Raw genomic sequence first — 16,992 nt, 5'->3', positions numbered from 1 at the left:
ATGGGACCTCATGTCCAGCCCTCATTCCCTGTCATACGAATTGCAGGAACAGCCCCTCAGGAATCTCTCAAGCCCCATTCTCTCACTGAACACAGCTACAGGAAGTATCTTTCTAAAACGGGAATCTGGTTGTGCCATTCCCCTCCCTGCAAAGGAGGAGCTAACCTCTTTGGACTTAAAGATCCCTTACCATCAAGTTCCTGTCTGCATTTGTAGCCACATCTCTTGTCACTTCTAGACTGCAATTTTTGCAGCAGACACGCAACACTGCTTGTTGTTTTCCAAACATCTGAAGCTACTTCACACATCTATGCCTTTGCACGTGACCTCTGCTGGAATATTTTTCCACCTTGTCTAACTGGCAAATTCCTACTGCTTTCTGCCTCTGCTTATATGTCATGCCATCTGTGAAGTCTTTCCTGACTCTGCCTCCGGGGCCCCTCAGATGTTACTTTATTCCAGTGGTGACTTGGAACTTACACTTGTCACCCCCACCGTACAACCTTTTGTATGCCAAGCCCCTCCAACGGGGGAATAGAAGATATATGGTAGGTGCTCAATCCATGTTGAACGAATTCATAACTCTCCCATGTTGGCTCTATTGCCTGACATTAACATAATTAAGAGGATGTCATGTTTGTATGTTGACATTCATCCTATGTCATCCTGTGATGTTCAATGGGTAGAAAATGGTATTGTGTCATTTCCTTCTTGAGGGAAAATGTAATTTCTTTCAGCAGTTTGTTAGGTGAACTGAAAATAAACACTTTAATTTTGAACCTGTTTTTACTTGGATTTTGGGTTTTTTTTTTTTTTTTTTTGGCTTTTTGTTGCACCAGATTGACTTATTTTTGTAATTCTTCTTTGGCTTACAGCAATGTTATTAAATGATTACCATTTTTCTTAGGGCTGACCTCATTTTCTTTTGCAATGGATGCTTTGGCTCTGAAGGGGAAACCTGTTGAGAAAAGTCAGCCTCTGGTCTCTTGGTTCATATGGGCATCTGAATCCTGATTTTGCATAAAAATAGATTTAAGAGAACAGCTATTCTAAAATTAATAATCAAACAATGGGAAAAGTAAAGATGCCTGTTTTTTTTAAGGGATTACATTTCAATGATACTACATTGTTTAGTATTTATATTTGGTTCTCTTTTTTTTTCCATATTACAGGACAGCATATGTTCCATCAGGACATTGCTGTTTTTGCCTCATTAACTTGAAAGCCCTCTCTAGTCAGCATAAGGCATGTTTGGATGAATACTGCAATAATCTGCTGTTATAACTGGTGGCTGAGTCATCTGTTTTTACAGGATCGGTACCGTAAAGAACTGAGTCATACGTCTCGTGTCAAAATTGAGTGTGAATTTTAAAGTCGAAAGTAAAATGAGCCCTTGAGTATACTCAAGTGAAAATCACAGCAACCTGTGGGCTGAGGGTTTTTGTAGCAAATATTTGATTTTTTTCTCCAGTCGTATTATTATAGTCTTTGTATTTTCATACAGCAAGTGGAAAAATCCAAGCTCAGAGCTCACTAGCACTGTCATGAAAAGGATGATATTAGAAATGATTCTGGTTTCTCTGTGATTAGCCATACACCTTGATTCTTTGTTCATTATGGGCTTCATTGGCCTGTAGAGTTATCAGTGGTCAAGTGTTTAAATGAGAGGCCAGAGGCATTTTAGCAAGTGGGCACCTGTCTAGATGGGGTAGGGAGCCTACAAAGGTTAATGCACCTCTTGTGCCTATTTCTCCTCCCTAAAATGGAAGGATTCTGAGCATGGGTGCCTGGGTCAGGTATCCGAGGTGAGATTCAGAGCACAGAACACCTGATGATAGAAATGGGTAGAGAGCTGCTTCAGATCAAGAGCACCAAGTTGGTGCTGTTACATTCAGCTGTTACATCATGATTTAACTCTGAAACTAGGATCAGAAAATCTGCTTTGGGGAAGTTGAGTTTGCAAATGTAGCTGCCCCTACAGTTCACCTTCAAGTCTTTTTAAAACTGATTTTCTTTGTCTCCTTACTTAGCTTTGGCCCAGGATGCTATGGAAAACACAATGCAACAATGGTTGAGAATAATATTTATAGAGTTTGTGAATCAAAAATTGAAGTGAAACATCATTAATACAACAGTGGAGGGAAAGCCCCCTAAATGTCAGAAGAATGTCACAGTTCATAAGCCGCTCATGCCTGGAGAATACTTAACATAGTGCAGATTAATTAGATTAAGGGCATGTTGATGATAGGGTGACGGTCGGTTAGAGGCAAGGTGACATTGATTGTGAGCAAAGTAAAGACAATGGATTAGGAGTCCAGTCTAGTTAGGGTAGAGAATGAGGGCCTTGAATTTTTCATAAGCTCTTTTTCTTGATTAGGAAGAGAATCTGAAGCCTCATATCATCAGCAGAAGAGTGACTGCCAGTGGGGAGTAGGTGGTGTATTGTATTGACTGTGAATGGGTACAAGGGAGCTTATTGAGACAGCAGATAAATTCTATAGTTGGTGGGTGATGGTTTATATGACATGCACAAAATCATCAAATTCATCAGGCAACGTTTTTAATATTTATGTACTTATGTCAGTTACACTTCCACAAAACCCAAGCAAAACAGAGATCGAATAGAACCATGGCGGACCTCGATTCTGTATTTCTCCCAAGAATAACTAGTTCCCAATGTAGCATTACCTCCATTTCTTCTCTCACATCTACAAAAAAGCATTAAAAAACATTTTTGTTTGGTTTTTGTCCATCTTAACCTAGTTTCTTCAGAATGTACTCTTTTTTTTTTAAAGATTTTATTTATTTATTAATGAGAGACACAGAGAGAGAGAAGTAGAGACACAGGCAGAGGGAGAAGCAGGCTCCATGCAGTAAGCCTGATGTGGGACTCAATCCTGGGACTCTGGGATCACGCTCTGGGCCGTAGGCAGACGCTCAACTGCTGAGCCACCCAGGTGTCCCCAGAATGTACTCTTTGTACGGTGCTAAGTAGACAATAACTTTTATTTTCTTAAACAGCAGTTCATGATTAGCTATGTGACTCTGTGCCCTCAAACTCAGTCTCAGAACCTTATGATCACATTGGCTTTAGTATAACTTCGTAGGAATGATAATGATAACAGCTCTTGTTTATTAAGCACTTCTAATGTTCCAGGGACTCTGGTTACATACCTACTTATTTCATACTCACAGCAACCTTAGGAGTTAGGCACAATAAATACGTGCATTTTTCTTGCAAAAAGAAAAAAAAATGAACTTCAGTGAAGTTGAATAGCCAATGCATGGTCATATCGTGAAATGTAGCAGAAATTTAGTTAATCTAGTTCTATCTGTTATCAAAGCACAACCTGAAGTTCTCTGGACTCTACCACCTTCCAGCAGCTCCCAAATTCTCATGGAAAAGAACATCTTAATTGCAACTCACACTTGTATTGCTTTGTACATGCTTGGGGATAAAGATTTTTGGAAGAAATATTATTCTAAATAATTCACCATACCTTGGTGGCCATGAAAAACAAAGTGTAATTAATAGCATCAAAACTATAAATGTTGGGGCGCCTGGGTGGCTCAGTCTGTTAAGCATGTGTCTTTGGCTCAGGTACTCAGAGTACTAGGATTGAGCCCTGTGTCCAGTTCCAGGCTCAGGGGGAGCCTGCTTTTCCCTCTCCCCCTGTGCCCCGCCCCCACTCATGCTATCTCAAATAAATAAATAATCTTTAAAAAAAAATTAACATTTAGCAAGGAAAGGCCATTTTTTCCTTTGTAACTTTGTCCCTGAGCTATGTTTTAATTCATGTTATATTTCCAGTTTACAGTTTTTTTCCTTTGAGTGTAAACATCTTAAAAACATTTTAACTATCTTTCAAAAAATGCAAAATATGACTCAAATACATCCTAACTTTTTAAACAGGGCATACCTTCCACCATATATTAATCTGTTCTTGATTCTCAGATATCAATAATATGTGCTGGACTCTAGGACCTTATTAAGAATGCCCAAGGGGCTCCTGGGTGGCTCAGTCGATTGGGCTTCTGACTCTTGATTTCAATTCAGGTCATGATCTCAGGGGTGGTGAGATTGAGCCCACATTGTCCTCTGCACTCAGCAGGGAATCTGCATGAGATTCTCTCCCTCTCCTTCTGCTCCTCTCCCACTGTCTCTCTCTCATTCTAAAAATATGAATAAATAAAATCTTAAAAGAATGTTTCAAGTTGATATAGGTTCTTTTAGGATTTTTTACTGTTTATCTGTATTATTTTATTATATTCCAAAATTATAATACCACTGTTCTTTAACATCTGTGACCTCATATAGTTACCAAAAGATTATTTTTCCTTGTAATGAGAACTTTTAGGACTTACTCTGTTACAACTTTCAAAAATACCATCCAGCATTAATTATAGTTGTTTCATTTCTTTTGTGTATATACTCAAAAGTAAAATTGCTGGATCATATGATAGTCTACTTTTAATTTTTTGAGGATCTTACGTACTGTTTTCCATAGTGGTTGTACTAATTTACATTTCCACCAGCAGTGCATAAGGTTTCCCTTTATTCGACATCCATGCCAGAATTTATCTGTTATCATGTTGATAATGACCATTCTGACAAGCATAAGGTGATACATCACCATGGTTTTGACGTGTTTCTGTGATAATCAGTGATGTTGAGTACCTTTTCACATAACCTGTTGACCATCTGAATATCCTCTTTGGAAAAATGTCTATTCAGGTCCTCTGCCCATTTTTAATTGGATTATTTCCCTTTTTACTAATAAGCTATTATGTAATTCTTTACATATTTTGGATATTAACCTCTTATCTGATATATGATTTGCAAATATTTTCTCCCATTCTGTAGGCTGCCTTTTCATTTTGTTGGTTTTGCAATATGCAGTTCTCATAGCTGCGTTTTTATCTCCTTTATCATTGATTTTTTTTTTCACAGTTGACCTTATGTCATTTTATTGAATTTGCTGCTTCAAAATTCCTTTGGGCTAAAGAGAATGTTAATAGACAAATAACATAGCTAAAAATACAGCTAGAAACAGAGCCTTTTAGAATAGTTTTAAAAATTAGAATAGATAAGCAATGGGGGGGGGTACTGAAAGGTTCTTCCATTTTATAAAAAGTACATAAAAGTACATTTAGGTTTTTTTGTCCCACCTTTTTTTTTGCATGAATTTATCAAATTTAGATTTTTCCAAAGGTACTTTTTTTCTTTTCTATCCTATGCTTTAGTTGTACCAATTACCTGCAATACGTAATATCCAGATAAGTGCTTTATTGTGACTTTTTAAAAAATGCTACTTTCTCAGGAGCGAGCTGATGATTTCTGACAGCTTCTTATTAGATGCCTTAAATCTCCAAGAGGCCACGGCAGTGGATGTTCTTCAAGAGCGGTCTCCAGGCAACGGGATTCCTGGCAGTTACTGTGGAGGACGCTAAAGTGAACAGAAATGAGATGAGATGGTTAGTTTGAAGAAAGGAAGAATGCAGAAGAAATGTAGATGTATTTGAGATATATGTATGTCAGAATGTTCTAGTGTCAGAGAAATTAGAAGGAAACATCTTAATCTATAATTTCTTAAATTAGACTATGAAATGTTTAGTTATTTATTTGGGATTTGTTTAATAACATTTGAATTTTTATCAATGAAATGCAAAATACTCTTAAAATTTAATTTTGATTCCATTTGCTCAAATGCTCTGGTGACTTTTTTAAAGACTAAAATAAGCAGTTTTGGAAGGCAGGACTTAAATATTTGAATGTATGTCCCACCACACAAGAACAGACACTTAATTGTCTCACTAGTATCCTAAATAATTGAGGTGCCTGAATATTCTCTCCATTATTAGACTATTTCCAAGTGTTTTTAATGGTGATAAAATTACCCTACTGAAATTAAAATCTCCCAACTCCTAATTTTATTTTCCTTGTCCACTTACCTCCAGAATCCAGTATAAAATAAACACTTTAACCACAGTGAATACACTCAAACTATATTTATTAGGAAAAATATAGACATTTGAGGAAAAAAACTAGCACATGTGAATAAAGAATAGAAAAAATTATCATAAAAAATATTAATCTACAAGGGTTCCACATCATATTCAAGATGAGAATTTAAATTAAATGCCTTGGGGATCCCTGGGTGGCGCAGCGGTTTAGCGCCTGCCTTTGGCCCAGGGCGCGATCCTGGAGACCCGGGATCGATCCCACGTCGGGCTCCCGGTGCATGGAGCCTGCTTCTCCCTCTGCCTATGTCTCTGCCTCTCTCTCTCTCTCACTGTGTGCCTATCATAAATAAGTAAAATAAAAAAAATTAAATTAAATGCCTTAGCTTTAACATTAGCTGTAGCTCACTGGTGTATTACAACATAAAGACAAACAATATGGAAAAGAAAATAAACTCGGAATTAAAATATTATGAATGGGACAGTGTTTTATGTATACAAAAAAATCAGAGCAGCTTAAAAAATCTAATCCTTTTAGGTACAAAGACCAAGAGAAATTGTAAGGGCCAGAATAATTGAACCCTTTGCTATTTGCTGGAGGGTTTACAGCCTGGAGTAATTAGTGTACAGGAAGGAAACAGTGACTTTAACTTTCTTTTAAAATACTCAAATTCATAAGTAACATACCCCTTTCTCGTTGCTCTATAAATGTAACTTACTCCTGTCAAACTTGCTAGGCGTTTTCATCTGCTCCCTGACTATCCTCCAAAGCAAGCAATATTCATATCTTCATTTCATCTCTTTTTGCAAGACCAATAACAAAAAAAAAGCAGCTATCAAATTTATACATAGCAAATGATTTCTGCCCATGCTACATTCTGAATTGGGGAGGAAAGTATCTTTGATCGCTTTGCCTTGGTTTTATTTCTGGACATCTCTGTCTTTGGTCCCTTGCCTTCCTGTGCAGACTATTCTAAAATCTCAAGGCATATTTTACATCCTGACTGTATAAACCAGTACTTTATTTTTAAAATGCAGCTAGATTTTTTTAAGATGCAAAGAATATTTCACTATTAATGTGTTTATGGTCTTGGATTATTGGGTGGTTTTATTGCTTTTATTTTTCTACTTAGCTGTTATGCATATTTCTTTCTACTCTGATGCATTGAGGTACTAGAGCAAGCAAGCCAAGATCCTTTGCTGTATGATTTATCCACATTTGTTAAAATATACTTATTCATTGATATGTTTAAATAATACTCATCAAGGGCAGCCCCGGTGGCCCAGTGGTTTAGCGCTGTCTTCAGCCCAGGGTGTGATCCTGGAGATCCAGGATCGAGTCCCGCATCAGGCTCCCTGCATGGAGCCTGCTTCTCCCTCTGCCTGTGTCTCTGCCTCTCTCTCTATGTGTCTCTCATGAATAAATAAATAAAATCTTAAAAAATAATAATACTCATCAACTCCCTCATGGTGTGCTCTTCGTCTTCTGTACATTTTGAAGATCATCATTAATTCTTACAGTACTTCAGAAAGGTAGATAAGTGGGCACTACTGGTTAGATTTTCATTTGGTCTAACTGAGAATCCGTCCATTGAGAAAACAAAATGAAATTGAAACCCATTACCGCCACTGTATAGATGAAGGAAAGGAGACCAAAAGATTAAGTGGTGAACCAAGGGGAAAAAGAGAATCTGTGTGAATGGAGTGGAGAATCTTTTTCAACTCCACCTCTTAGTCCTTTTGAATTTAGCTGGTTACAGACCTTTCTCTTGGCCAGGGAAAACAAATGGAACCTGTATGTGATGCAGTCTGTACAAAAGTTTCTCTAAGAATTACAAGATGCGATAAAATTAAAAAATAACATTGTTTAATAATCACACCATGATTTGTGTATACTAAATTTAGCACTAGGGAATAGGGGAAACATCTATTCAGAATGGTCATTTGCCACCTTATTGATTGTATTCTGAGGAAATGCATTCATTACCAGGATTTCTGAGAGGAAATATTTGTCCTTTTCTTTGGATGTCTAAATGGTACATTGAACAAGCATGATGTTTCATAGATAAGCAAAATTCAACTCTATCCCACTGCCTTTTTACAGGAAGCTTTTCCCTTGCAATGGCTGAAAATTTGGCAGATCTGTGGCTTTCCTGTTCACTCTTAGTCCTTAAGTCTTCTAAGGTTCAAAGCACCTCATTTGCAAATTTTAAATGTCCAATCTAAGGTATAAACATTTCAGATTTCAGGACAGGCTTCTCCCCATCTTCTAGTTGAGGACAGTATTTCGTAGGTCACCTGTATTCAGACAGAGAAATGTGGCCAGTTGATCTCTTTTCCCACTCATTTCCCACCCAGCAGGTTCCCCTGTCTCCAATGCTTGGCCCACCAGTGTGAAAGCTGCAGGAGGGAAGAGTGAAGAGAAGGGTGCAGGAAAGTTCTGTCAGTTGCTGATACTTAGCTGGTTTCTTACCCTGTGTCAGGCCCCTCTGACAGCAGTCTCCAGGAGTTAGAGCTTCTCCTTCTCCCCTGCTGGTTTGTGGAGATCTCTTTCAGGCACCTGGCATCTCATTCAGGTGGCCTCTGTCCCTTCCTCTCTACACTGCCTCCTGGCCTCTGTCATCCACTCTACACACAGACTTACCAGCCTCCTTTATTATAGCCCTGTTGCCCCCGTGTGGTTTTCTTAGGACCTAAAATCGGTCCCAGCTGACTCCATCCCACATGGCCCACATCTGGTCCACTGAGAGTCAATTCCTTAACTGTCATGGACTGAATGTTTGTGCCCTGCCCCCAACACACACAAAATCCATAGGTTGACGTCCTAACCTCCAATGTAAGGACTTTAGGAGGTGGGGCTTTTAGGAGGGATTAGGTTTAGATGAGGTCATGAGGGTGAAGACCCCATGATGGGATTAGTGTCATCCTAAGAAGAGGAAGAGGCCCTGGCACTTTCTTTCCCGGTCATGTGAGAACACGGTGAGAGGAAAAACAGGACCAAGATAGAAGGAGGATCCTCACCAAAAACTAAATCTGCCAGCACCTTGATCTTTGACTTCCCACTGTCCAGAATGGTCTATTAAGGAAATAGATGTCTGTGATTTAAGTCCCCCAGTCTGTGGTTTTTGTTACAGCAGCCTGAGCTGACTAATCCACTGCTCTGTATTTACAGTCTGCTTTACCATGGCTTTCAAAGTTCTTCATGATCTCATCCCAGTTTAGTTCACCAAACTCATCTGCACTAGTCAGATACCTTCCTAGCTGAGGTCCAAATTCCCTATACCCAACCCTTTTCCCCTCCTTCCATGCACTGCCATAGACCCCTCCTCTGCCAAGAGCATTTTGCATTCCTTTCCTTTTTCCTCCCTTTCCAATTTCTCTTCCCATTCCTCAAGACCACGATTCTTCTCCTCCTACTAGTCTACATGTCCACTCACTGATATTTTGGCATTCCACATGCATTCAGACCCAGCAGCTTTTCACTAATATAACCTCCCGCTTGACTTTTCAACCTCATTTCTGGCCTCTCGCTCATGAACGCCTTTGGATCCTGCTCTGCTGGCCTTTTGCAATGTCCCAAGTGCAGTGTGTCTTTTTCCCTCTTCATGTGTCTTTCTTTGCCTTGTTGTATTAGTTACTTGTGGATACTATAATGAATTACCAAAAACTGTTGCCTAAAACTAACAAGTTTGTTTTCATATTTCTGGGGGCTGAAGTCCAAAATCAAAGTGCCAGCAGGGCCATGCTTCTTCTGGAGGCTATAAAGGAGAATCTTTCCTTGCCTCTTCCAGTTTCTTGTGGCTGTTGACATTCCTTGGGCTCATGCTCAAACTTCTGCCTCCATGGTCACATTGCCTTCTCTTCTGTCTGTCAAATCTCCCCTATCTCCCCTCTTACAAAGATATTTGTCACTGTATTTGGAATCCATCCAGATAATCCACAGTAATCTTTTGATCTCAAGATCCTTAGCTTAATTACATCTGCAAAGACTCTTTCCAAATAAGGTAATGTTCATAGGTTCTAGGAATTGGGACATGAACCTGTCTATTTGGGACCACCATTCCATCCCTACATATGCCAGTGACTTCCCTCATCTCTTTTGCAACCTCCCAATTGGTGTCCCTGTCTTCATTATGGCCTCTTGTGATTGATTTGTTATTCTCTGACATACCTTCTGAAACATTATTCCTGCTACTGACCCTTCTGCTTTACAGTCCCTCCCTTACCATGGCTTTCAAAGTCCTTTATGATCTTATCCCGGTTTAATTCACGAAACTCATCTGCCCTAGTCAGATACCTTCCTGCCATCAAAACTGTATACAGTGCTTGCTCTACTGAACTTTTCTCTCATAAAATATGTCCTTTCTCTATCTTGCTTTCCCAAGAGTTGATTCTTCTTCCTGAGTACTTTTTTTTTTCTTCCTTGGCTAACTCACCTTTCAAATATCATTTTAACTACCACTTCTTTAGTATTTCTTACTATCTTGTTTAGCTGTCTTTCTTCCATGTCACAAAGGCCAGTCATACACCTTCCAGGTCACTGTTGTGTCCGCAGCTCCTAGACACACAAATAGATACTTCATCCATACGTGATCAATACACGAAGAGATGTGTCTCTCACTTTTTTTCAAGAACTTATCAAGTATAAAAGATGGAAATCTTGTAAAGCTGATGACAAATTTAGCTGCTTGAAATTTCCAACCAAATGAAAAATATATGACACAAATGAAATAAGGGAAGTCACTGTGAGATTCAATTCAGACTTTCTAATTCAGTGGAGAGCATAAAATCAATATTTACACCTGAGTCTGCTGAAAGGCCCATGTTTCGTTTGTCTTTCAGTGTAGAAAAGAATGTGTGTTTCTTATGTTTTGAAACATAACATTTAGGCACTTGATCTTAAATTTATTGATTCCCCCCAAAAAAGCAATTATTAGTTTCACATTGTCATAATGTTGTTGTCAGGGGCAATATGTGTGACTCCTTCTCAGGATGATCATATGACACAAGCCACACTTCACTGAGTCTATGGCATTTTAATAACTTGAACTTAAAATAGTAAAAGGCCAAATTATATTTGTTAGCCTCATGTGGTGCTAGAACTTCCCTTAGGGAATGATACGAGAAGCAAACTACCCTCTAGTAGCAGAAGGGAAAAAAGAGGTCAGGATTTATGGAATGGAGCCGAAAGGCCCTATGCCTATTTATCTCTGTTGGCATGCTTCTCATAGCACTCCCACTAGCTGATTTGCTTTAAAAAATGACCTTGTCTGTCTTATAGAATAAAACCCAAATTCTTGTTAAAAGGTTTATTTTATGTTCTATGACTTGAGTGACAGAAGATTGATGAAACAAGCTTTGAAATCATGAAATGGTAAATTGATTGGCATAATCCCAAACTGTTTACATGAAATCAGTTATTGGTGTTCTTCTCTAAAAATTTTTATGATTTGGATTTCCTCATGAGGGTATATTGATGGCAAAAGGATCATTTTCAAATTAAATATGAGCAGATATGTGAATATTTTAAGGACCACTCAAAATTATTAAGATTCTTGACTTTGATTTCAAGTAAAGAAGAAAAAACAGAAAGCTTTGGTAGCAATGCAACTTAGTGTACCTAACCTGAGTATTCTTTAGTCACCTTTCTACAGCATCAAAACCAAGTAATTAATGTTACTGTCAACCAATACCTGTCATTACCAGCAGATATTTTCAAGTTTTTCATCTCACTGAACCTTAGCAATCCAAAAACAGGAAAAATTTGAGTAACAGTTATAAATGACGAAAGGAAATTAAGGGACATCTTCCATTAAGATTCATTCATGTCTAGTAGGAAACTGACCTTCCTTCCCAAATGTGGTTAGAGCATAAATAGAATAGGGCATTGGATAAACAATGGGTCAGAATCAATCTGGCAGTTTTTAGGTTGCTGGGCCAAATTTTCTTCCCATTTGGGAAGCACCGATCTGCCTATTTTCATGATCAAACATATCTTTTTAGGAGAAAAGGTTGCAAGCATTTTTTAGTTTCTGTGTTTCTATAATACTTTATTAATATTTTACTAATTTGTATATTACCAATCAGAAATATTTTTCCATGTTAAGTATTAATTTTGTGATTTCTTTCACACTTGAAGTGCATTTAGTGGATTTGGGAATATGAAATAGAATGCAGACTGAAAGGAAAATAATAATAGGATTCATAACAATATTCCTTCCATGTAATCTCCATAAATGGAAATGTTTTGACTTAAACTGCTTTCTCTTTTTTGTTGAGAAATTGCTGCTAAAATCACCTTTTTCCCATTCCACATAACTGAGTCCACCTGACTCTTTCCCCCTGGGCTCTGACCTTCACCTTCTGAACCAATTTCAAGTGAGACAGAAAGCCCTTAAGCAGCATTAGACTCTCTTTGTTACTCTTAGTCATTGATTCTCCACTTTGGCTCATATTAACACCACTAGGGTAACTTAAAAAATATAATGCTATCTGGATCTCATCCCCAGAGATTCTGATTTAATTGATTTGGGTTAGGGCTCAGGCCTCAGTATTTTTGTGATTTAATTTAAATTTAATGTGAATCCAGAGTTGAGGACTACAGCCTTCATTCCAAGACAAAATGAGATTGGCTTTCATATTCTATACAAATCAGGTGCCCTGTGGGCCTATTCAGCTCTATAAGTCTGGGATCTTGATAACCACACCTGGGTCCTTGGAAGTTTCACCTCTCTTGGGATATTGTATTTCCAGGGCCCACCAATGGACTTCATTTTGTTTTCTGAGTTGAAACTCCTTACAGTGTCTCATTCTAATACCAAGAATCTTGCCCCAAAACTCAATTTCAAAGAGGTCATGTCACAGAGCCCATTAATAATAATGGAAACTGGATTTAAACACTGGTATCTGAATTCATATCCTGTGCTTTGAATCACACTGATGCATTAATCAGGATAGTTAGGCTATGCAGAAACTGATAAAACCTGAAATCTCAGTGGGTTGGCCCAACACCATTTTATTTCTTGATCACTTCAACATCTCACCTGTGTGGCTCCCTCAAGGCCATGACTCAGTGACTCAGCCTCCTTCAATATTGAGGGCTTACCATCCCAGAATCCTTTGCTTTCAGTCACACAGACGGCCTGGGGTGGTAGAAGCTGAGGAAGAAACACCAAATCTTAACTAACCTTGACAGGAAGTGACACATCACTTCCTTTAATATTCTTTTGGGAAGAATTTTCCCACAGCTCCTCCCCTCAAAGCTGCAGGAGAAGCTGGGAAATGTAGAGGAGCACATGGCTTTACTGTTTGTACAGCACCCCTGCTGCCCACACTTGCCTGCCTTAGGTGGATCCGCAGAACTAAAGATTATTGCTCCCTTAATTCCCTATGACTGTGTTGTTCCTTATTAAATCTGCTTCCTTCTGCCCAATCAGCATTAATTTGTCAGAAGAATCTTTAATCTATAGTAATGACTGACACTATAATTTGTTATTCCTCCTGTGTGCACAGGCAATATAAGCTACTTGAACTAGTTTTCCTTATTCTCCCAAGCTGCACAGTTTATATTGGCTAATTTTCTTCTCTCCAATAGGAGAATTATTATCTCTCCAGCTGTTCCTCCTCCCTTTACTCTATCCTAATAGATGGGACAGGATGAACTTTGTCTTCTGAGGCATGCAAAAGAGACAAAACTATGGTATGACAACACTCGGAGGGTTCAAACCAGGCATAATTCCCTCCCTGGAAGTTGCATGGTTGAAAGAGTGAGTAGTCCCATGGCCTATTGGAATTTCAAAGAATGCAGTGAAACAGTCAAGCACATTATAACAGCTACCCCTAAAAATGCACAGAATCTACTTGATTTTTGGATCTTTTATTCTTTTTATAAAAAAATATCATGTGAGCTATCTTCCAAACTAACTATTGCATCATGGTATAGGCATTTTTGTCAAGATCCTTAAGACAAAACTGTATCTGTCTAAAGTGGAAATTAAGAGCTGACTAGATAATGTGAATGAATACATGCAGTTATAATTATGTAAAATATTTAATACTCCTTGATCATTAATTGCATCCCCACAGACTTGAGATTGTGGCTTATATTGGCAATAAGTGAGATAAGAAATACTGAAAAGAGATATTCTCTTTTTACCTCAGAATTGGAGGTGATGTTGGAGGAGAGATTTGTGTGAATAAATCTAGCTTAAATTACAATTAGCCAATATTCATAAAATTCTGTTCTTGTTGGACTGTAATAAATTATCACACTGAAATTCAACTCTCTTCTAATCTTTTCTCAATGTTCATTAGGCTGAGATTTCCACCTCTGGTTTGCTTTCTTGCTTGACCTGCAGCAGCTGTATTATTAAAGTGGAATTTCTGCTAATTGGTTGTGGTGGTGGAGAGCTAGAAGGGACCTCTGGCATCATCTGATCCAATTAAATTCTAACTGCAAAAAGACCTGAATGAGAAGATCAGACTTCATGAGGCAATCTAAAAATAACTCAAAGATTATTATTTTTAGTATACATTTTACAGAGCTTTAAAGACAGTTGTTTCAGAGAGGGACAATTAAGAGTTCATTAGTTATACAAATAAGGCAGACCTCCTATTCATGCATGCTCATTATGCTAAAACTGTACATAATACAATATTAAAGAGTAGATAAGCCTTTGTAAACATATTTACCTGTGGAAAACACATTTGGTTAAAGTCAGACTAGTAGTCAACAAGGATAAGGAAAGTTTATACCCTGTGCTCTATATGACACCCTCTGGGCCAGACCCTACCTTTCTTCCCTCTGACAGATCTCTTCTTTGGGAGAGATAAGAGTTTTGGTGAACTAAATCCCACTGAAGTGTCTAACACTTACAGGGTATTACTCCACAATGGAATAAGCTGCTTATAGATTCAATGACTTTTAAGTCCTGGGAATGTCCAAAAGCTTTGGGGACTAGTGGGTAGCACAGAATTATAATGATCCTTTTGGAGTTTGAGGTTGATGACTATAAGGTACTGCTAACTCTAACTTATATGCTGTTCTTGAAGTCTTTCCTTTCCACCTTCTGCCTTATCCCACTACCATGGTCAGGTTCAGTCTCTCATCATCTTTAGCCCAGATAATTAAAATGGTCTCATAACAGGAATGCCCAGCCACAACCTGTGACTCAGCAAGTCCACTCCACATGACTCTTAGACCAACTTGTGTTTATAGCTTTTCATTTGTTTTCCATTAATTTCAATAGAAAGGCCAAGTTCTTGAGAGCATCATTGAAGGTCCTCTCAATTTGTCCCCTAAACCTCAGCTTACCGTCCAGCTTCACCTCTTTTCTATTCCAGTAGCCCTTGACTTTTCATTGTCCCTTAAACATAGATGATATGTTACATTTCTATGGCATTTATATGTTCTTCTTTTGATCTTAAATGTGCTTCTGCTCTAATCTCAATTCTTTTCTTTTTTCTGTTTTTTTTTAAGCCTCAATTCTTTTCAACTAAATCCTAATCTTCCTTTATTTTTTAGAGATTTATTTATTTATTTGAGAGAGAGAGTGGGAGTGGGGGAGAGAGAGTTCCAAGCAGACTCCGAACTGAGCCTGGAGCCCAACATAGGGCTTGATCTCACAACCCTGAGATCACAACTGAGCCAAAATCAAGAGTCACATGTCCAACTGACTGTGCCATTCAGGCTCCCTGAGTCCTAATCTTCTTTTAAAACTCAGAAGGGGGCAGCCTGGGTGGCTCAGTGGTTTAGTGCTGCCTTCGGCTCAGGGCATGATCTTGGAGACTCAGGATCATGTCCCACATCGGGCTCCCTGCATGGAGCCTGCTTCTCCCTCTGCCTGTGTCTCTGCCTCTCTCTCTCTCTCTCTCTCTCTCTCTCTCAATCTGTGTCTCTCATGAATAAATAAATAAAATAGTTTTAAAAAATTAAAAAAAATAAAATTCAGAAGGGGTTTACCTCCTTCAGGAATCTACTCCCCAAACACACTTAAACACCCAATCTCCACTTACACAAGCCAGCACACATACTATCACATTTGGATTAGACACTGCCCCCTGCTCTCACCTGGTCTGTGCTTCCCTATTTGCACTTAATCCATGCATTACAGTTATATGCATGTATGTCCGTGTCTTCCTCAGTTTTAGTCTTGAATCTCCAACATCATATCTAAGCTAGAAGAGATACTAAAAAGTGTTTGATATTGCATAATTTATGATTCTTTCCAACCTGGAGATTACATGAATTTTTTGAAGTAAGATCTGCTAGAACAGCTGGTCACTAAAAATCCTCATAGTTCTATACCTACAAACTTGCCTGAAGTTACCTCTTTGAGTTTGTGTCACCAATTTATATTAGGTAGAGGAGAGACAGAACAGATTCGGGAGCATTTTATGTCTTCTTTATAATTGTAGCTCATATCCACAAATTCAAACTTGGACCTGGAATCCTAACAACGTCAACTACACAAAGTTATGGTATATATCAATATCTTTGTCATCTTATGCCAAACCACTTGCCTCTGCTCCTGAGACTATTTCCTCCATGTCTTTCCTCATTGGTTACATATCACAGGTCTGGGAACAAGCATTTGACACAAGGTAGGCCAATTGTGGTATTCCTGGCTGTGAATCCAGCTACAGATGGGTCCCCAGTTGTAGCTGGGCCAATCACTTTCCTTCACTGGGATTGTATGTATTGAAATGAGACATGGTTGAAATCACTTTTTCTCTCGTGGGTAATTGCAAGGCATTAAAAAAACCTCAGAAACTGTTTGAAGCTATATAGAGGCAGAAGGAATGATATTGATGCAATGATAAGGATGTATTGTTTGTGGATGACTTTAAGAATCATTGAAATAAGTATGAGGCTAGATCCAATGAGGAAGCCAAGGTATAACTCTTCTGATAGCCACATCAGACTGGCACCAGTAGGATTGTGAGTAAGGCCTTCAGAAAGGTGTGATCCAACAGAAGCTCTTGGGTCAGGGTAATCCCGGGGTCCTGGGAGTGTTGGCAGATAATAAATGT

At 38.5% G+C, this 16,992-nt stretch overlaps 1 protein-coding gene and 1 long non-coding RNA gene across 5 annotated transcripts in view; one reads left to right on the top strand and one right to left on the bottom strand.

The window, feature by feature from the left end:
* LOC112661805 (uncharacterized) overlaps positions 1 to 16,992 on the bottom strand; it is a 414,903-nt gene that overhangs the window by 97,321 nt on the left and 300,590 nt on the right. For all 4 annotated transcript variants that reach the window (XR_007407640.1, XR_003137985.3, XR_003137981.3 and 1 more), the window contains one exon: positions 5,258 to 5,447. This is a non-coding gene — a long non-coding RNA (uncharacterized LOC112661805). The remainder of the gene's footprint in view (positions 1 to 5,257; positions 5,448 to 16,992) is intronic.
* Positions 1 to 16,992, top strand: part of CYYR1 (cysteine and tyrosine rich 1) — a 106,808-nt gene that overhangs the window by 56,561 nt on the left and 33,255 nt on the right. The window lies entirely within an intron of this gene.

Source organism: Canis lupus, chromosome 31 (assembly GCF_003254725.2).
Source record: "Canis lupus dingo isolate Sandy chromosome 31, ASM325472v2, whole genome shotgun sequence".
NCBI classification, from domain to species: domain Eukaryota; kingdom Metazoa; phylum Chordata; class Mammalia; order Carnivora; family Canidae; genus Canis; species Canis lupus.
Note: the sequence above shows the minus strand (reverse complement) of the source record. Positions and strands in the feature narration are given on the sequence as shown.